At 45.2% G+C, this 22,658-nt stretch overlaps 1 protein-coding gene across 3 annotated transcripts in view; it reads right to left on the reverse strand.

Moving 5' to 3' along the window:
* The window catches only part of TTC33 (tetratricopeptide repeat domain 33), a 925,632-nt gene that overhangs the window by 621,391 nt on the left and 281,583 nt on the right, over positions 1-22,658 (reverse strand). The gene's annotated exons all lie outside the window — the stretch shown is intronic.

Below are 22,658 nucleotides of genomic sequence, written 5' to 3' on the forward strand. Positions count from 1 at the left end.
GGCAAATGAGCCCTCATCGGGACTTCCAGGGAAGCCTGGCAATCTGGTCAACCCATTGGAAAGCATTGCGCGCGACCAGATGGCCAAGGGGATAGGTGCGACCAGATGGCCGAGGGGAAATATGCGACCAGATGGCAGGGACCGAAGGACACCAATCTGCCAGCCCGAACCTTCACCGGAGGGCTCCCGCTTGCCCTTTGGAGGGCTCGGGGCACTGCACCAGGGACCGTTGTTCCGGGCAGACGGACCCTTGGCAGGCCGCAGGACGAGGGCTCCCACACCCCAGGCCGAAACCCAGGGCCTGGTCCCTGCTTCTCAACCCAGGCCGGGGAGATCAGGGAGCCTGCCCGGGCTTGAAGGACCCCCGTCCCGGAAACACGGACCCTCAGCTGGACGCAGGACGTGGGCTCCTGTTTCATACATTTTTTCCATAACTCCATGGAACTCCGCATAGTGGCCCTACGCCAACTCTTCCCTCCCCTACTCTATAGCAAAATGAAGTTATTTTGGGTGATTACGTTTTGTGCTTAAAAAAAAGCCCTATTAACATAATATTAAACTACACAAAATGTGACTAGGCTTGCTTAGGTCCTCGGTATCTAGTAGGTATAGTAAAAGTATCAGGAGTAGTTTCAGTGTACACTTCATCGGTCCCTAAACTGACAGAAAAACTGTCAGAAACATTAGGAATCACACTCAGCAGCCCATGTATTTTTTCTGATGCAAGCCTTTATCACTTCCCCGAACTACCAACTCTTCTATCAAAATAAACCTTCTAACTGATCTCATTGCTGCCAATCAAAAATATGGGTGCCATCCTGACTCCTATCGAATGTTTTGACTACTGCTATTGCTCTGGATAAAGCCATGTGCCAATCCCAGCAGTAAAGTATTCCAGTTGTCTTCAGATCTACTTACTAATACATTTATTAAAATATTTCCGCTCTGTTGTATTTTTTTTATGTAAAAATCTAACTCAACCAGAAGTATATCCAAATCTACCAGAGAGACCGGAGAAGAAGATATGTCAATATAAGCGTGCACGCTCTGAGCTCATTGAGTAATACAGCCTTAAAGCCCGCCGTAGTGGGCTATACCAGCCATGAAAGACCTGCTCCAGCGTTGAAGGCCTAAGCTGAAGGCGAGGGCTTTTAACAAGGGAACGGGCCTTTAATGGCTGGTATAGCCCTCTGCAGGGGGATTTAAGGCTCTTAAAATATTTTTCCCCTAGCGGGAGGAATGTTCTAATTAGTAAAAAAAAGATTTAAAACCCTAAATCTTCCAACACATACGACCAGTCAGCAGATCTTCTGACTCGGGCACAAGCCAAAGGTCTTTCACAAGTGACAATTCCTGCAGATTTACCGGTGCTTTGATTGAGGCAGTGGTTGCAGGTAGGGTCCACTGGCACTCATATTTTGGAGACCGGCACTTATTTTCCCTACATAAGAGTTCGACAAAGAATGAGATGAAAACAAGAGGGTAAAGGAGGAGAAAGAGCAAGAAGGAAAAACAGTGACAAAGAAAGAAAGCAAGGATGAATAAGAATCTTAAAGAATGACATAAGTAGACAGGAAGTGCCATGTGGTGGATAAAAGAAGCATGAGGTTGAATCAAAGCTATGCAGCCTTGGTATTCGGCACCCACATCCGCACCGACAATTGTCATCGCTATGTGCGGGCTACTGAGTAAATCCTTGGCACCGGCACTTACTATTTTACAAATTAAGCACTGCGATTCACCCTTCTCATGGGTATCCTGACATAACAGGCCTATAGTGGGCCTAAAAGGGACTTATTTATTTTTAATTTTACAGAATTTTATAAAGCGCAAACTTGACCCGAAGGTAGAAGGTATCGGAGTGCTTTACATAGCACCAGTTGCGTTACCTGAGGACACATTCATTTTTAGGTCTCGCCTGACCCAGCGCATGCGACGGGCTGGCGAGACTTATTGAGAGGGCTCCAAAAAGTGCTACCAGGCCAGCCTAGAGCTAGAGCCTAGAGCTACAGTGCATGTGCGCGAGCACACGCGCCGCGCTTTACCCCAATTGCTTTCGCTTTGATGTTTGATCACGATCACTTTCACTTTCGCGGCCGCACGGCCCCTTGGCATAGCCAATAGTTTTCGCTTTTGGGACCTTATAAGTATTTAGTTATGCAAATGTTGCATCGCTAAACACTTATAAGGTCCCAAAGGCGAGACCTATTGGCTATGCCAATGCTTGTTTTGTTAGGCACGGGGAGATTAAGAGATTTGCCCAGAATCACAGGCTGTTCAGCGAAACTCGAACCCAGTTCCCGAGATTCGAGGTCGACCGCCCTAGCCGTTAGGCCAACTCCTCTCCCCTTACTAAATCACACTCAAACCGGAGAGTATATCACCCCATTGGTATCTATGAGTCAAGTATAGTGAGGTCTTGGACGTGGCGAACTGTTGTATGGTTTTGAACACTGGAGGACTACTGACTGGTGTCAAATTCGGACATGTGGGACACAGTAATCTTCCTACAAAACTTCGTGTTTTATGTTACTATAACAGATGCAGTCTAACGTCAAAAGAAACTTGTAATAAAATGATGGAGCCAGTGATTTGAAATAATTTACTACAGGCGATTAGTGACCTCACCATACACCCGTCCTGCACAGTAGACACCTTTACCTAATACCCTTTCACTGTGGCAAAAGCAGTACTTAAAAGACTCTGCTACTTCATTTAGGAGACAGAGACGGTGCTTACTGTCCCATTCACCAACGTTCCTTATATTAGGTCCAGAAAGGAAGGTTCTCACTTGCTGCCTGTACACTGGAGAAATACAGAAACGTTTGGGAGCTCCAGAACTACAAAGTGAAGTAAGCACTGGTAAAGCTAATAGGCCTGGCTTTAATATGCTTATGCACATCAGTGTTACCATGTATTACCACGTTAGAACCAGGCCTTTTGGCTTTGCCAATGCTTGTTTTGTTTTAAGTAGCTGGATTGTGTGATATTTTGCATGTGAATGTAAACATATACTTTACATGTATGTGCGTCTCACAGAATTTCTGAATAAAACATTTTTAAAAAGCCTGCTGCAATGAAAAGGAAAATAAAACGGGTTGCATTCTGTTTACAATTCATGTTTGAGATAAAGAATGGAACGTGTTTAGACTCAGGGTACTTTTGAGCAGTGATATTGTCCCTCGTGCATTTCAAAGCACGCACTTCATGGGAGGCAGAACGAAGCATTAAACAGTCAGAAGTATAGGTTGAAATGCTGCTTCAGGCAAAGCCAAACTCCATGCATTGTCTATTTTAAAGAACCTGTAACAATAAGTCGGCAAACAGCTGTGATGTCAATCCAGACCTAAGACGGAGAGCAACTCCGACTGCAATTAGGATAGAAGCAGTGGTATTTAAAACAAGCATTTGCAATGCAATTGGCTTCGCCTTTGGGACCTTATAGTGTTTAGCCCTGCAGCACATTATCCTGGCACTCAATCACAACTGTAATGTGCGAGTGCTCGTAGCGTCAACTTCCTAACTATGATAACTATCACCAAAGCAAAGAAGTGGGAGGTTATCACATGTTTAAGCAATGAAATGGGTCAACAGTGGCCACTTCCCTTCGGACTTAAGAGCTCCACAGATCCCCTCTCCTCGGCCGCTCCTAAGGATAAGGAGGATGTTGCCTGGTGGGTAAAGAGCCCAGCGTGATGCCCCGTTGCAAGTATAAGCGATGCTGAGTAGTTTGCGCCATGTGTGCAGTGGAGGCAATGAGTGCCCCGAGGTGGCACAGGGTTTTGGAGAGAGGTGGGGAAGAGTGTTGAACACTAGGCCAATACTCAAGGGGAGGAGCAAGACACTAGAAGGTGTGATTAGCAAAATAACCCACTGAAAAGCAAGCTTTTGCGAGTGATGCTCTCCTTAACCAATCAGCAGCGATAGGAGGAGGCCAACCCCACAAAGTACATACAACAAATCATCCTGCAGCTTAAGCCCTGCAGGTTCAACTTTAAAAAAAAACCAAGGGCTGACCGAAGATCTCAGGCAGCAAGCACAACAGCATGCAGCTTGAGGCTATTCCAGACAGGCCACACTGTAGCCAGCCCAGCTGACATCAAATCTCATGTATTCATAAACTCTGGGGCCTAGCAATATGAAGGCAGGGAACTACTAATTTGTGCCTTGCAACGGGAGAGGTGCAAGGTAAACAGGAGCCTCCTTTCTGGGTGAAATGTATGGCCCATCAAAGATCCGAGTTCTGAGCACTTTTAGGAATGAAATCAAAGAAATACAGTGCCCCTACAGGATTTTGTTGTTACTCACACATCATCTTCATACCAAAAAGTTCAGTTCATCAAGATTTTCTACTGACAGAAAATGCACTACCGATTGCTTCCTCCACGAAAAAAATGCTGCCTCTGTTCAGATAAAAGAATACATCAGTGAAGAATGCCAAGAAAAGGCTGATCCATGGGCACTCCTATAACACTGGCGACCGTATCAGCAGCAGTGAAATACAACCACTGATGTGCTGAAACTCTGTGCTAACTTAAAGTACTCAGACTATAATCTAGCATCACTGATGAATATTTTGGACGACCATTAACACATTAATGCACCTTAAACTCAAAAGCAACCAGAAAAGATCATGAATATATTATCAATGTATCTGTAGGTTGAAGTAAAACTGAAAACTGGAGACATGGATAGTGTTACTTTCTGGTGTGCTTCACCAATATCGCTATGCATGCATTGAGCAAGCGCTCTGGGTTATTTCAGTCACAGTTATTGCTGCGCTGCATTACTGTTCTTTATGTTCCTTCTGTGCCCTGCAGCCATCTCTTTGACACTATAGTGCCCGCTTTGTGTTCCAATGCCGTTCTTTCTGACCCCACTCGGTCTATGTTCAGCCCAATGTTTATAAATAAAGCCGCCCAAGATGACTCTCAACCGCCTTCGATAGGGCGAGGAGACTTGGCACCCGCTTCACAAACTTGGGGACGAACCATGCAGCAACCTTCAAAACATGAAGCCAAAAAGACACCGCACAAACACTGCTCCTCCTACAACCGAGGACAAGAGCAAGAACTCAGGGGTACCGGAAAGAACTTGCTATCAGAAAATAAACAGCGTTGATGGACACGTCACTCATGAGTGCCCCATGAACAAAATGCATGAATGTTTACCTAGATCAAACATGACCGCCAAAAGGAATGCAATAAACTAAAGCCGTCATTGGGCGTTTAAGTTGTCTGTAACCAGTCACCAGCCAATGAAGAGACCAAATTCAAAGCCTGGGACGTGAAAATTATTCAGATGACAAGTTTCAACATGAGGTGACAATTGAGGTCGTAAAGAGTCATGCAAATACAATATCATCCTCTTTTCAATAATATTGATGCACAAACCCATGTGAAATGAATACATAAGAAATTAGCAACATAAAAAACCAAAAGCGTTATTGTATGTGTTTAATGCTGCTGCAAACCGAGCAGCACTCTGAAACAGCCCATCGCTTTCTGCGCCCCCTTCCCCTTTAGCGCTTGAACCATTAAGGAGGTGGGAGGGGAGAAGAAGATTGGAATATGTTTAAAAAACACAAAGATTTGATTGCGTCTTAGTGAAAATAGTACTTGCATCGCAGCACATGTAGCAGATGGCCAGCAAAGGAGCACCAACCAACGTATCAAACCATGTAGAGGAGGACTTGAGAGGAAATGGGCAATTAAAGCAGCGCAGGGTGTCTGTGGGACAACCAGCGAGGCTATGGTGGGTGGGGCCATTATTGCCCAGTAGGTGCACACGGGCGATGTTTGTTGTTTGCCCTCTACCCTCAATAAAGATTACTTAATTATCTACCTCTGGCGATAACTGCATTTCATTTAAAGTGTAAAAACACAAGCATTAGGAAGGCCAATCCTCCACAAGCTCCGCTCTTCCTAACCCAACATGAGCCGAGAGGAAAAACAGAAATAGTGCACCTCATCCAGCATAGAGTGGCAGGAAAGAAAGACTACATGTAATAGGGCCAGTCGCCATGGGAGGGAACCAAGCAAAAAAAGGTGGGACAAATTCATTCAATGCACCAATAAAAAGCCGGTATTTTATAAGGTCACACAAAATAACCAATGAAAAGTATGGGCGTGCATAAAAGCCCAGAGAGGGATTACAGCATGCCACGCAGAGCAGCGCATGCGCGCTGCCTCTGGACTCGACCTAAAAAGAGTAGAAGGAAGAGGAGTAGAAGAATTAGACCGTTACCCCCCAAAAAATAAATCCTCGAAATTAAGCTCAACTGAAACTTTAAAAGCTGTCTCAGTGAGTTGAAAGCTTGGCTGCTAAAAAATGCAGTGTATCTTCGGGTCCCAGGTTTGAGTCGCAGCCTAGTTGACTCTGCCTTCCTTCTGAAATCAGGAAAGTGGGTACTATCAAATTGGGCACGAGCAGCCCCTTTTACTTACTGCGATAGGCAGAAGCATAGTATCACGTGTTATATGAAACATACAATATTTTAAAAGGGGTGTTTAAACGAGAATTTTGAAATTTCAAAGCTACACATGTTTAATTAACATTTGTTTTACATTAATGAGGATATGTTAAGCCATCTTGGAGTTCCTTGGGCTTATAAAGGCATCCAGCCTCGTGCAATACATGGTCAAGAAACTCCTTGTTGACTTTAATATATTTCCATTATAGAACAGGAAGTACATCCTTCCGCAGGTATATTAGAATATCAAAAAAGAGGGGACAAAACGATTTACACTTTAGAAGGACATATATGTCTGTCTTTCTCCAAGATATGGAAGCTCACAATGCAAGATGCTACCATGAGAAGATGATTAAGTGTTAGCACACTTTGGCCAAAATATACTGGAAAATAGCCCTGTACTTTCCACTCAGGGCACTGCCCTTGGAATGCCAGGAGCCTGCATGCACAAAACACGTGGCTGCTCCATTTAGCCCAATCGTAAGCTGAAGACATTTTAAACAATTAAACCAGGCAATCTGCTGCATGCGTCATGGCACTGTTATTAATAAAAGAGCAAAGAGCAGGCAACGCGCCAATGTCACGTGTATCAGGAAATCCTGCTTTAGACGTGAATATGTCTTATTAATCATGAAAAGTGGAAATCTGCCATGTTTCCTAGTAAGAGTTTAGCTGAAATCTACCACTGTTCTGATGTGTCGATCAGGATTATAAAACAAAAGGGCATGAGTTCACCAGTACGCGGATACTGCCCAATTGTGCGTGCTGCGAGAAATCAAGGGTCTCATCTATTCATGTACGGTGAAAAATGTACAAATAAAAATGGAGTAAAGGAAAATTAAGGAAAAAAAACGTACTTTAATAAATGTAGACTTATTTCAGCACCCACGACATATTTGTTGGTAGAATACACAGGGAAAAAACAAAAGGAAGCAAGGAAGTCCAGTGTAAAAAGCCTCCCTGTGCAAACCAGCACTGACAAAAGCCAATAGGCAGCAGTGCTGTGCAGCATGGCTGAAAGTTCGGGAAAAAACAGGGCTTTGAAGCGGCCAGCACTCACTTCAAGGGGGCAGTGATCCGTTTTCTCTTAGTATGGGATTATTCTCAGCCTTCACAAAAAAAGTTTTCAGGAACAAATAATATTAGGGAGACGGTAAGGGAGTGCTTAAAGAGGGAGTAAGTACGTGTCATGCTTGAGGGGAAACGGCCTTTACCATGTAGCCTTTTCCACGCAGGTAAGTATTTGTACATTTCCCACGCAGTACTTTAACCATCCGGGTATTTTAATTTTTTTAAATAACATACATTTTATGTTATTAAAAAGAAAAGTGGTTCTAGGGTTTAAGGACAGGTAGAGGTAAAAGGTAGGGGTGGTTTTAGGGTTTAGGGGTGGGTAAAGGGAGATAAGGGTGATTCTAGGGTTGGGTAGAGGTAAAGGGAGGAAAAGGTGATTTTAAAGTTTAGGGATGGGTAGAGGTAAATGGAGGTAAGGATGAATTCAGGGTTTAGGGATGGGTAGTGGTAAAGGGAGGTCGGGTGATTTTAGGGTTCAGGCGTGGATTGCGGTAAAGGGAGGTAAGAGTGAATTTAGGGCCAGAGGTAAAGGGAAGTAAGGCCAAAACATAAACCTTTTGAAAACACCTAATGTTTGATGATGAATACAAATTCCTCTAAATTATAACAGAGGTGGCCAAAAAATAAATAAACGAGTCAGTTAGTTCAGAAAACACATACTGTTTTGGCAACAGGCTTAAAAGGAGTATCTTTACAGCTACACGTAAAAGCAAAAAAAAAAACGAACCGCAATCTGAGTGCAAGCAGCACACAAGAACACTAATCAAGAAATCAATCATGGAAGAAAACAGGCACACAGAGACAAAGTGAAGTCTAAGTGAAGCCGATGCGCTGACACATGCTCACCAATGAAAAGGAAGAAAATAAGAGTGACTATTAAGCCAACCAATGGTAAGTAATGGGCGAGCTAGTGGCTTTTAAAAAAAAGGTTTTTTCTTTAAAAAGAAACAACAGATTGTTGCAGACGACAGCCCATTCGCTGTTTCAGACAAGACCTAAAAACACAAGGGAATGTGAGCAAATTGGACATAGTCACAAGACACACAAAATCAAATCTAAATAGCAGTGGGTCTGCTGATGGGACACACATGGAAACATGGGGGGGAAAAAAGCCAACACCATCAAAAAATCTACTTCTAATTTTGACCTTATTTTCTAGAATATAACAGATGTGCCTTAATTAATTTAAGCAATTCAATCTATCAAATTGTTCTACCATGAGTTAACAGTCAGCAACATGTGAAATAACCTATATACCAAAAATATCAAACGGGTTGAAAATGCAATTCTTGACTATCGAAACAGAATAAACACAAATAATGATTGTAAGGCTTTAAGATTTAGATTTCTCACCTCAGGTGTTTTAGTGGGTAGATGTAATCTTAGCTATTAAGTTCAAATGTTATTTACCTTAAGTGAATATTGCAGAACACTTATGCTGAATTAAAAAAAAGTTCAGATATTGGACTACATTTTGCACTGTTGATCAGGAAACTGCACAGTGCCAACACTGGGCTGTCAAGAGCAGCACACAACAAAGTTTCAGAAGTAGACGCGCCCTAGGACAAACCAACCATTAGGGAAGATCACAATAGCAGGAGCATTCTTATACATGAGAAACCATAGGAAATCCAGAGGGAAAAACACAAAGTGAGTGGTTAATTTAGCACATGGCAAATTAGGGAATGTTTTATGGTGGAAAAGAATTGCAATCATTGGGTGAGTTACCTAAATATTCCCACTAGACAGATTGACTAGGCAGGCTAAGAAACAGAATTTAAAAATATTATAGCAAGAGGAATGTACTAAAGAAGGGTATATCCAAAACAAGATCGAGTTATTTAGGTAAATTTGATAAAAAATACTGAAACCGTATGAAAAAATAAAAACAATCACCAGAATGTTGTAGTTAACAATGTTAGAAAGAAGACCACAAAGATTTTGTGTAGTACTGAAGTATGATTTAGACTAAAGGAAGTGAACTGCATATCAAAATTTAAGAACGTTCAATGGTGTTTCCAATTAAGTCCGTTGGGACAGTAATGTCCCCAGGAATGTCCCCTCATGATAAACAGGCGTGTTTCCCTGAACGCCCCAACTGTGTGTATCTGGAATCCTGACACTAATCTATCATGTGTACAGAGTCCTGGGCCTGTCCCTGACTATGAGAGGACCTAGATGTGTCTTGTGACCGAAGGGGGGCCTCATACATGCCCTCATTTGAGACAGAGGACTACTGTCCCCGTCATTGGGTTTAGCAAATAGAGTGGTGGAGTGTGCCTTCCCTATTTTAAAGATCAGTATTGTGGCAAAATCTTTTGGATCACTTAAGTGGAGGTCAACTTGCCCCCTCATGTAAAGTTCCACTTTAGCACTCTCCTAGTCACTTGCACTTACCTCCTAACCGCATGTTAAGAGTGTTGGTGTGTTCTTCCTAGACTTGGCGCTAATAGTTGCAAAGAGATCAATCACTATGCGCTGGAAATCACCCAGAGCCCCCACTGCATCTATGTGGCATGGCGAGTTACTAGGATGGGTAGGAGCTGAAAGCGCAGCATTGCGTAGAGAAGAGGCTCGTGGCCCAAAGAAAAATCCAATCTCCCTGGAGTGGGATACAATGGTGGAAGCTTATAAAAATATCAGCCCGGATGACACTGCTACCGTTTCAAGCACTCAATAGTAACTGAAATAGAATGGAATGGAATACAGTACCACACGGTGGTTACGGACGGAGCAGTGCGACTATGATACTTATATAAAGCAATGTATTCTATGGAGATGGTTACTTGAAGTGTATACTGAACAGCCAGAGCCAGTTACGGGAGGGGGGGTTTGAATTAGAAGGGTGGAGGTTAAAGCCATGGGTGTTGATTAGTTATGAATATTCTTATAAACGTACTGTATAGCATACAGCAGGAGGTATTTGTTCAGAATCAGTCACCAATTGCAATATCCCCGGAAACACACGATGTTGCTGACAGAACTGATTGTGCGATAGACTTATATGTCATAGAACTATGGTGTTGTATAGGCACTGTGAATAATGTGTTTATTGCTTGGATAAAAAGATGGAAAAAATTAACCCAATAAAGTTTGTTTTAAAGAAAGAAAAAAAAAGAGTGTTCGTGTGTACAGCCTGTGAAATACATGCATGGTTTATGTGAGTGAGCCAGAGGAAGCAAGTGTAGTGGTATCCATTTTGTATGACTCTGGCCTGGTCTTTAAAAAGATATTGACTGTGCTCTTAGTCAGTGGAAGCACAATGCTCGTGCTTTTGTAGCTTTAGGTAGAACACCGATACACTGATGTGAATGAAGTGGAGACAAAGCTCCTTTATATATTCCATGAGGGCATACGACGGAACAGAGGAAAGTAATTATTACGTTCCTCCGTTCCATCGTATGTCTGAGTTTACTACCCCTCCCACCCTCCCCCGCCCCGCAGCACACCCTATGAGAGCCGCCACTGAATGGCAGAATCTGTTGTGAAAGTTGAGGAAGCCTTTAAGCGAGGTATGCCCTTTTTCCTTTTCTCTAATTACAGTTTGGCTGATTATAGCTAGGTGCAGAAACCTCACACATATTCCTGCCTCTGTTATTGGTGCTCTAGGATGTAAATGAACCTGGTGAGTGAGAAACATCACGCTACACAAAGTCTGTGCCTAGAGAACAGCCTATTAAGGAAATATGAAAGAAGAGCCACCTCAAACTGTTTGTATGTTTTGAGACAGTGGAGCCACATCTGTCTGCTTATTGTCTATAAAAGTCGGATCCCATATACCATACTTGTTCCTTTTTCTCTCTGACCAAAGAAAGAAGCACTCTGCAGACTAATTAGAGGTTAGCTGTCCAAACAAGGATGGCACCTGCCTTAAAACGAGTCCCCCAGAAGTGAGGGGCCATCACTTGGGGTTGGGATCTCTTGCTAAAATGCAACATACTTGTCCAGAAGCGACTAGAAGCCTGCCTGCCTACCAAGGGAAAGAGCTTGTCTACCTTTCAGGAGAAGAAACTGTCTTAGAAGGAGCAAGGTTCAACAGGCCACCAGTGGTTGTGAGACACCCAGAAAATGAAGACTGCAAGACAACGATGCAGGAGAACCTGATGTGGAAATATACCTTTTTAGGGGTACACTGGTGCAGGGTCACCCTTTTGTCCACGGGTTCAAAGACCAACAAAATAGAGATCAGCACTGGAGTTGGAATAAATAACAAGTTTATTAATCACTCATGAGTGGGACCATGTCCACACAGCACCCTCAAGTGCTGCAGGGAGTTAGTACACTGAAGCCACAGAACACATGTCTTTTATACAGGGTTTCTGCACTGTAAGCATATGAACAGAAATAGGAAGAACAAGTTTTTGAAATAGTTATCAGCAAACAAGGGCAGATGAATAACCACTTGGTCAGCAAAGTGGAAGGGGGAGCAGAAATGCTTATGGCAGCAGTAAATGGTTGACAGTTAACATCTATGACCAGATGCACTGGCAACTACAAGTGGGTACATTGCTTTAGCTGAGTCAGGAAGTCAACTAAAATAGATAACACAAGCATAGTGAAAAGACGAGCAGCAGAGGACGGGAGAATTACGAAGGAAACAAAATGAACACCACAGCCAAAATGGCCGTAGCTTATGCTAAGTAAAATATTACACATTTCCACTCTGGGTGTCTGAAAGCAAAAGATTCCAGATGGGAACCGAGACCGCGGCTCAGTCAGGGTTGTGATTGAGCGTTGCTAACTGGCTCATGCGGGGCTGCAGCTGCCAAATTCTTGATCGATCCATATGGACTTGGAGTTACTGAATCCGTAACCGGCCCATGTGGGGCTGCATCTACTGAATCCGTGACTGTTGACTGTGGAGCTGGAACTACTCAACTGTTAAAGGCCCTGTTGAGGGTTACAACTGTGGTCCAGACGGCCCAGGCATGAGCTGCAACTGACAAGTGCATGCACCCTAATGGGCTACCTACCAATTGTCTGGGCAGGACTGTGCCATCTAAGGACTGCCAATCTATAGGCGAATGCCAAGAAGAAGCAGAGTGGGCGAGCCTGTGAACTCCAGAATAGCCTGCAGGTGAAACTCTGCTCTACTGAGTGTGTAGATGTATTTTCTGAATATCAGATGGCCTCAAAGCTTCCCTGAGAAGACAAACTCATCCCGTGAAGGACTAAAGAGTTTTGAAACCGAGCGCACATAAGAATTGGTGGCGACTGCACTGCGTTACAGTCACAATACTTCGATCTACCCCTAGAGGAAGAGGCGGGGACCCATAACTGGGGAAGAGAACCTGGGGACAGTGGGAGCAGAGAGGGAGTGGGTGGGAGTAGCTCCTGCTAATGTAGCAACAAGAGATACGAATTTGTTTTGATTATTGTAGTGTGTATTATTGAATGCAAATGTTTGATTAAAGTAATTTCATTGTTGCAATGTTAAGCAGTGGGCTGGATTTTGATTTAATTAAGCCTGTAGATTGATTTTTGGGCTCTAAGCTCAAGAAACCACACACTACCTCCCTAAGAAGCTTATTACTGCTAGCCCATGCCACCCTGAGAGTCACGTGCTGAAAGCGTTATAATTGGCCCAGTCAGCAAAGCCATGGTAAGATGGGTCCTGGAACATCTGATGCAAACAGCCTCAACCCCTGCAGCTCAGGCCCAGTAGCTAGCCCTTAGCTCCTCAAATGGGGTCCGACAATGGCACTTTATTGTTGGCTAAGCAGGTGTCCCTCAATAAGTGGACAATGCAAATTACACATTTTCCATCCAATACCCAACCAATCACAGGACTGTGCTTGTAGTCAATGCTTAATTTGTGGAAAAAGATACTAGGAGGGGGCAACCAAAGGCTGAGGTTCCAAAATTCCAAGGCTGTTTAGTCTTGATTTCTCATCATGCCATTTTCTTCCACCACCAATATTTCCTCTCTCTTTATCTCAGTCATACGTTCTCCCTTTGTCACTGTTTTGCTATCTTTCTCTAGTTTAAAAAGCACCTTTAACAAATAACGAACATCATGTAATTGACATTTCAGACATTAACTCGCAGCATTCAGAACCCTCACATCTAGGGTCAAACAAACCAAAATCATTGCACATCCAGTCTCCATTTCATGCTTTTGCTGTTTTCTTGTGGGGAAGAACCCCTGGTTGCCTTAGAGTTTACAAACACTCCCAGTTCCGCCCACTGCCTGCTCTGGTCCTCTTTCCCAAGACCTACTAAATGGCGGCTGCAGTACAGATCAGCCATTAAGCAGCACCGCCTCCCCTCCCCAGGACCTCTGATCAGGCTAGGCTCTACTGGACCCCGGTCTAGTGCTTTAGAGGATTCCGACTCGCTCCTTCTGCCTCTCTTTGGCACGCTCTCTCTCTCTCTAGCTCCTCATCTCTTTAAGGTTTACTCTGGCCTTTTGATTTTTTCCATTTCATTTTTGTTTTGCCTGTTCTTGTTCGTATCTTTTTTCCACAGTTTTAACACTGTTTTCTGACTGCCTATTGCCAATCCTGCCTTTTGCTGTTTTTACTATTTCTTCTCTTTATCTCCTTGCCCTATACTTATTTCCACTTTCCAGATTATATAGTGGGTGATAGCTGCTGTAGATGAGACTTCTCACTTATGACTGGTTAGACAAAAAATAAAAATCCATCCAATGCCCTGTGGTAGGCCTGCACCTTGAGACCTCTGAAACAAATGTATGAGGCTTGAACAGATTTGGAGGAAGCAACACCGAGATTCTGATAAAGTTATACAGAGAAAAGCTATATTTTATTATAAATCTGAAATTTTTAAAGCAAAATTAGAGTATTTTGGGCATTAGATCATAAACTCAAAGAACTCTGGCAAATGCTTGTTTCAAGTGGTAATCAGTCTTTCAGCCACCATATCTAAATCTTTTTTAACACCTTCAGAAGATATATGTAACCAAACTAGATTAAAGACATCTACTCATAGTGTTCCTTGGGTTCTTCACCAGATTTAGAGCAAACATCGCTGAAGGGAAGTTAGTATCTCAAAATACAGCGTTAAATAAATTCACAAGCCGATATGAACGACAAGTCCAAGACCTGATTTTGGCAGTGAAATCAAAGTCCCAAACCGATCCTTGTCCACCGCATATTTTTAACCTTGTTCCTAATAGTATAACCAGATCTCTTACGCCCTTGATTAATATGGCTATTTAAACAGCAGTTGTTCCCTGAATTTGGAAAGAAGCTACTATAATTTCTCTCTTGAAAAAGCCAAATGCAGATGGCACAGTGTGGAACAACTACAGACCAATTTCTCTCCTGTCCTAGCCAGCTAAGATCCTGGAAAGAGCCTTGAAGGGAACTCTCATCTCATCTGTGATAGAAAAGTAACATTTTCTAGACACGTCCCAGGCTGGTTTCAAGAAAGAATGTAGGATGGAATCTGTGCTGGTATCTGTTCTCAATGATATAAGAGCCGTTCTAGATCATGGAGGCTCTGCCGCCCTTATATGATTAGATCTCTCTACAGGATTCAATACCGTAGCACACTCCATGCCTGTCTCTTAGGCTCCTTTCATCTTTCCAGACAGGAAGAATGCAAACAATGGCATGCAATCCATCAGGTTACAGCCATTCAGTCTTTCCTGTAGGGTTCCACACAGCTCTTCACTGAGTCCTATGTTGTTTAATTTATATATGGCTCCACTGGCTGAATTGAGTCGATCGTATGGCTTTATGGTATCCTCCTATGCAGACTATACACAGGTTGTAATCAATATTTCCAGTGACCCACTAGTGCCAGCAATGACGTTTCAGAACTGTATGAGAGAAGTTGACATATGGATGTGGTCTATACTGCCTAGAACTTACCGGCAAGAGCACAGAAGTTCTGATATTTGGCAATTCACCTAATATCTAACACACACTGTGGCCTTCAGAGCTGGGGGCAGTATCACAAACAGTGAATTCTGCAATGTATCTTGGAGGTGTTTTGGATAAAGATCTGTTCTTCAAAATCCATATAAATCAAGTGACAGCTACATGCTGTCACATTATCAGAGTGCTAAAGAAATGTTGTCTTTTATTCTCCAATCAGTACAGAAAAAGGTTGTTAAAGCTTTAATTGCTTCCCGCCCAGAATACTGTAACTCCCTTTATCGGAGAGCCATCCAGGCAGTATGTTCAAGATTGCAGGATCCTCAGAAGTCGGCTGCAAGATAGGTAGTAGGGATTCCCAAACATCATTTTATGACAGTGGCACTGAATGGCTTGCATTATCTGGCAGTATTTAAGCCCATTATGTTTAAAGCCCTTTGGTACACAGAGCACTACATGGGACAGGTGCAGCATCAATTAAATCCAAGTTCAGTTGGCATATCCAAAGGAGACATCTTAGGTCAACAGAGAATAAGGAAGTGGGTATCTAAAAAAAAAAACACATTCTAGATGGGGAGAAGATCATTTGTTATGCTCTCTGCCAAACTCTGGAATTCTCTTCCAAAGAACATCAAAGCAATCATGCATGTTTCAGGAAGCTAATTAAAACTTGGCTTTTCCTACAATAATTATAAGATCTAACAGGCATTAGGCTAGGTTACAGTCTTGATGCTTCTAGATGAATGAGGATTTTAGAAGCTGTTTTCATTTAATTTTGCCTGCCTCCGCACTGCGGGGCCAGTCTTACTCATTCGATTTCTTCTGCTTTTACTCTCGATCAGCTTGATCTAATCCCAGTGCTTTTTCCCTGCAACTTTGAGCTTTCTCTGCTTGTTTTTGCATTTCTTGATTTCACTCTAATTGCTACTTTTGCTCTCTTTGCTTCTTTTTGCTCTTTCACCTTCAAGGGCCTTTTCCTGCTCTTTTATGTCCCCCGCTTCCTCAGGAACATCTTATCTCTTCCAGTGCTTTTCCCATTCTCTGGCTTCACACACCCATCCCACAGCCCCCCGCTATCCTCCCCCCACCCATTTAATGGCTGTGGCAGCGTGGGAAAGCAGCAGGTGTGCGACTGGTGTGCCAAAGGCAAGCTTGTCTGTGCCCATTACAAGGAACCGTGGCCCTCCTTTACTTCATCTCTACCCTGCTATGACCCTCCACATCCTTATCCCCAGCCACTGCTCGCACACTACTGCCGAGATGCACCACACAACACTGATGGAGTGCTTTCCTGTGTCTCTTGCAAATTCAATTGCAATATCCCACACCCACCGCTCACCTCTCCTGCACCTGCAGCACCCAATACCCAACTCTTTCCCACTTAGACCGACCAGACCACATTATAATCCACACTCTCATGCATGCTCTTCAGCACCCAAGCATTCACTAAGCATTTGATGGAGATCTGGGACCTACTGCACTAGACCTGGCTGGCCCTTGCTTCAGCCCTTAACATTGCCACAGCCATCCCTCCCGGATACAAGACTACCAGACATGACAGACAACACAAGCATGGAGGCAGAATCGCCAACATCTACAAGGACACCATCAGCTGGACCACCTCCATAGACACATCTACCAACAACAAGGAACACCTATTGTTCAGACTTCACACCACAAACAATTTCACCCTGAGCAGTACCCTAATCTGCATATCACTGGTACCACGCAACAACTTCACCAACACCCCCACGAACTTCGTCGCACCTCTCATTTCCGAAACAAGCACTTTCTCCTACTCAGGTAAGGTCTCTGTGCGCTGCAGCCACGGTTATTTGCGCCAAGAACCCAACCACACGTGTGGGTGCAGCAACAGGGGTTCTGACATGGGGGTTCCATCTTGATGGTGCAGATAACTGACCTAGGGACTAGACCGCAGGAGGCCTGTTTGATGAGGCAGGCATGGCCGGATTGGGAACCCAAAAAAGCCCTGGCAGTTTTGTCGGGGGGCAAGTGTCAAGCACTACTGCTTAACAAAACCGGTCCCCTGCACTACAACTTTTATTACAGAGGGCCGATATTGCGACATCGCTGCAAAACTGCCCGCCAGTAACAAAACTGCCCCCCACTGCTCCAAAACTGACCCCCACCCTTCCAGCATCCCAGGCACACACCCAATGCCTGCTATGGCCAGTCCGGCCCGAGGGAAGGCCTTCGTGTTGTGTGTCATGCTGGAAATGAGCAGGTGCAGTGCAGAGCATCTCCAACCACGACAAAGCTACACTAATATATATTAGGAAACCGGGGCAACCTGCCTCATTCCACAATGCCAGTGAACCACTGCTTTCCCAAAAAAACTACACAGCACCGGCTCAGGGATTTTGCACGTCCTAGGCCAAAAGTACTTTGGGGCCCCCTGTGCGGATCAGCATTTAATTCATGATCCAGTTTCAGCTCACTCGTGTCCTCTTTGGCCAGATCACAAACAGTGCACAGACACACTGGTTCAAAGTCTAAATGTGTTTATAGTAATATTCAGGGATAAGTATGTATTTTTCCAATATTGTAACACAGTAGAAGCTCACTAATACTACTGCAAATAATCACTGTGACAACCTCCCATTTCTCATAACTGAGATCCTGTTTGGATCTAAAAGATTTTTTTTTTTATGGATGTTGCATAAAACAAAACGACAAATGTCTGTAATAGACTCACACATTACCCAGATTAGAAATAAATGAAAGGAAAATGCTATTTGTAACAATCGGTTTAAGACTAATTCAAGGTGATCAGGGCATGACTCTGCAGAACAGAGCTGGCTCTACCATGGGGGGGGATCACTACACTCTTCAAAACTGATAATCATTAGCTCATTTATCAGCTCTGAAGATGGCTTCCTGGATACGCAGGAGAGGAATGTACATAGAAGTCCACCAAGTGTGCTTTCAGAATCACTAATATATGTTAGTGATTTTGAAAGCACACGTGGAGCTTTTAGGCTTGCTCGGGGCTTTGAGAGGGATGAAAAAACTTGGGGGGTCTCTCAAAGGGGCGTGGCTGATGTAATTAAGGACGTGGCTTTAAAACACATAAGCTACTGTTATTGTGCTGGCACGGTCATTGCATCCAGCTATATAATACAACAAGTAACATTATACCTACAACAAGCCAGGGCTATTAGCTTTGTCAATGGTTGTTAGTTGCATATGATAAATAACCAACAACTACTGCTTCGTTGAATATAATATTGAAAATGCTTCAGTTCTGAAATGATCAGACCGTGAAAGAACTATAAAAAGTCTCTCTGAAGTTATATAAAAGGCTTTGAGCAGTTGCACTGCTTCAGAGTTGAGATTTCGTTTTTACCCTGAGGGTGGGGGCAAAAATGAAGAGCCCGAAAGGGACCCGTCTCAGCATCTGCTTTTAAGAACCCAGCACGGGGGGGCGCTAGAGACCCCGGCACAAGATGGCAGCACATTAGTGCTGCTCTGCCGGTCGAGATCACCATCCGCCTAGTATCCTGACTGATTGGCGCCATCGAAGGCTCTAACGCATATATTTGACTTCCCTGCCTCTCACGGAACGATTTGATGCTGCTCATCTACAGTTTACAGGCCTGCAAACGCTTGCTGTCGCTTCACTCGGCCCTAGCGCAAAATGGCGGCCTCGGAGTAAGATCTACTACTAACCTCCCTGTGTGAGCCTGCTTCTGATTGTGTTGCTGTGCCTGGCCCCTGCGGCGGAGATCCTGAGCTGTGGTGGTGCGGGTATGCTGGATCATCTCTGCCGAGCTGACTGCTGCTGAGATCAGCGCTGGCTCCTCCCACGCTGGATACTCCTCCGGTGGTGTGGGCCCGGAGTGCGGGGGTGAGGCATCTTCGCTGAGCCTCTCTGCGCGCCCGGCCGCTGTATTGTTAAATGGTAGCGGCAGTTTCAGTCGATAACCTTTCAAGTATTGCCCGGCAGTAATCGCCTCTTATACCATTCGATAATTTACCAATGAAAGAGGCAGGCGCCGGAGACTGGAAGGCAGGAAACAAAGTTTTTATTCCGTCGGAGCAGAACACATCAGATCAGACAGCGAGGTATCGTCACGAGGTGCTCTAACTGCATCTCTGAGGCCTGGCCTCTTATACACAGGTTTATGACTTTATTGCAGGTTTATCACACATGGCACATTCTTGAGATCACTTTGATGCATAAAGAACGTCTTCAGAATCCTTGGCTCAGATCCGATCCCACGCATAGCTACAGTAGAAGTTCCCACCCCACCCACAGTAGGAGATGGCTATCACACAGCAGGATATTCCGCCAATTCCCAGGGGTGTGTGTGACCGGTCGGGTCTCAGGGGGTGGGGGGCCTTGATCTACTGTAATCCCTTTGATGTGGGGCGTTTCCCTTACAGTAGGGGCAATAAACTGCATCCGCAGGGCTAGGTGATGGCCTGGGATCGGTTCGGACAATGGGGCGCAGAGGAAGGGGGTTATCAAAGGGATGCATGACCATGTATGGGATGTCGGTCAGGCGTGGGATGCGGTTCCATGGCAGGGTCGCGCAGAAGGAGAGGGTTTATGGCCCGTGTATGAGAGAGCGGGGGTGGCCGGCGAGCGGGGGATGCTTGCAGCGCCAGGGGGACGCGCTGGCGATCGGCAATGAGCAGGGAGAGACCAGTGTGCCTAAAATGGCTTCCGTGCGCTTTCCTGTGTGTCGCGCTGGGGAGAGACAAGATGGCGCAGATAATGTTCAGTTTGCAAGCTAAATTTCCACAGTCCTCCCTTTTAACATATCTCGCCAGCTTGTCTAGTTCGGATCTATCCCCATAATACTACGAACTTCCACCTCATACAGAGCTTTCATTCGTTCCGCTTCAAAGTTCAAAGTCTTAGGGCAGATGCAGTTCATAAAAAGCGAACATAAAGGTGGCAGACACTGAATCCCCAAGCAACATCCACATAGTATCACAATCGGTATTAGAATAAATGAAAACAGCCTCCATCCCCAACTTTTAATAGTGTCCCAAAACCAACTCCCAAGGGACCATCCTTCTTGCTCCTGATGAACCTCTGCGGAAAGTCTGTGGAGGTGTTCAATTGCTTTGTAGACTGAGGGTGAGTTATCCGGTACGTAGGTACAACAGCTGGACCCAATGATGCGGCATGCTCCTCCACGATCAGCCAGAACCACATCTAGAACGAGGCGGTTCTGAAGAGCCACCAGGCGGACGGCCTGAAGCTCGGCGGTGTTGTTGGCGAGGATGCCAGCCGTAATGTTCATCGCCGTCTCGTCTGCCTGAGTTAAGTGGCGGATGGCACGGCTGTTTGCCATTGGACCCCAGAGTGGAACAAGTCCCTTTACTGCATCCAGGAACTGTGCCCCGGTGGAGTCGGCTTGTACAAGGTCTTTGGCACGTTTCTGTCGGTGATGGTTTGCTGGAGCCACATATGTCGGAGGAAGGACAAAAGCGATGTAGCAGGTGCCTCCCCAACCTTTCGGGAGCCAGGTGTAGGCCTTAGTACCACAGATGAAGTACATATTCGGGGAGGCAACAAAGGAGGGTGGATCAACTGAGTCCAATGTTCGGGTGATGAGGCAGGAGCTGTGGCCCACCAGCTGCGCCCCCAGGCCTTCGAGGCATACAAATCCAGTGATGTTGATGACGGATAGGGCCACTGTCAGGGTGGCGGCCGTTCGTTTCCGGGGGTAAGAGAAGGTGGGTCTGGCTGGGTTGTTGAACACTTGCATTTCAACTCGTTCTTTGGCAGGGATGTTCATGTGAAAGGAAGTGTTTGATCTCAGAGGGCAGAAGGGGGCAGAAGTTTTTCCAGTTTTGTTCAGCCAGAACCCATGGTAGAAGTGCGACACAGTTTTGCCGGAAGTGGCATTGTCCCTGTAGCTTTCCTGCAGGAGGATTAGCCAGGCGAGGCAGGAACCATGGACAGAAAAAGGTGAAGGGATGAAAGGGATAGAGTGTCCAGTGGCATGTGGTAGCAATCCACAGATCCAGCAATTAGTGGCGTTGGCGGCAAGATTGTGTTGGTGGAGCAACTGCACAAAAGAGTTATTCCAGAACTCCTTACGCCTTTCTCGGAGTTGGGGTGAAAGTGAGATCAGATGGTGTACTTTCATGGCGGTAGGCTGAACGGTGGTCAGCAATGTCTTATGAGCGGGTGTGCTCTCCTCCATGATCCAGAAGGTGACCATGAGGAGAAGGCAAAAGAGAAGGGTAATGAAAAGTGCAATAGTCTTTGAGCTGTGCATTCTGTCAGTCTTTGGGTTTTTGTAGTGGATCTTCGGACGTCCGGTTGCTTCCATCATCTTCATGTCGGGCGCTTCCATCACCTTCAAGAGACTCGGTAGCGGGCAGAACCACAGACTTTGTTTAGTTTCTCTCCTGGTGGCCTTTGAGGTGACTAGGCTACCGCTCTGAGATTTCCACTTAGTTTGTGGTCTGCTTAGCCGAAGTTCTCTCCTTTCGTCGCAAGTTATACCCTTCCTTGGATGGCACGGTGGGATCGGGATATTTCACTAGCTCAAGTGTCTCCGTATCTGGGCAGCGGCTCAGGGATGGTCGGTCTTTGTCCAGAAGTTCTTCTTGGGCGGTGATGTTGTCCGTGGTCGTCAGGGTAGGCTTCCAACCACTTGCTGAAGGCACACACAACGACAAGTACGTACTTAAAACCGTGGCACCTTTCTAACTGGACATAGTCCATTTGTAGGACTTCAAAGGGGTGATTGGGAACCCCAAACCCTCCCCGGGGTACAGCAGTTCCTTTCCCAGGGTTGTGTTGGAGGCATACCAGGCATTGTTGGACCAGACGTTTGGCTGAGTCTGGGATTTTGTCGTTGTGCCAGACTTTGGAGATGAGTTCGATCATGGGGGCAGACCCTATGTGTGCGGGGGAGTGTGCCATGGTCAGCATGGGGATCAAGTATGAGTCGGGTAGCAACCATTTGTTCGAGTCTTTAGTTCGCCAGCAACCGTCATCGTCTTTCAATCCCACCCGGGCCCATTCAGTTAATTCGTGTGGTGTGCTGGCTAGTTGGATATCCCTAATCGTTTCCCTAGCATCCTTCCATTTCTCAGTTTGTGACCTGGTCACGTACATATGGGTCGTGGACCTATTCTCGGCTGTGGTTCGGGCAGTAATGTCGGCTAGTGCATTTCCCTGTCCTATAATGTCTGTCACCTTCTTGTGTGCCTGGCATTTCATCACAGCCAGTCGTGTGGGGAGGAGGACTGCTTCGGTCAGGGCAGAGACTAGATCT

Source organism: Triturus cristatus, chromosome 2_1 (genome assembly GCF_964204655.1).
Source record: "Triturus cristatus chromosome 2_1, aTriCri1.1, whole genome shotgun sequence".
NCBI classification, from domain to species: domain Eukaryota; kingdom Metazoa; phylum Chordata; class Amphibia; order Caudata; family Salamandridae; genus Triturus; species Triturus cristatus.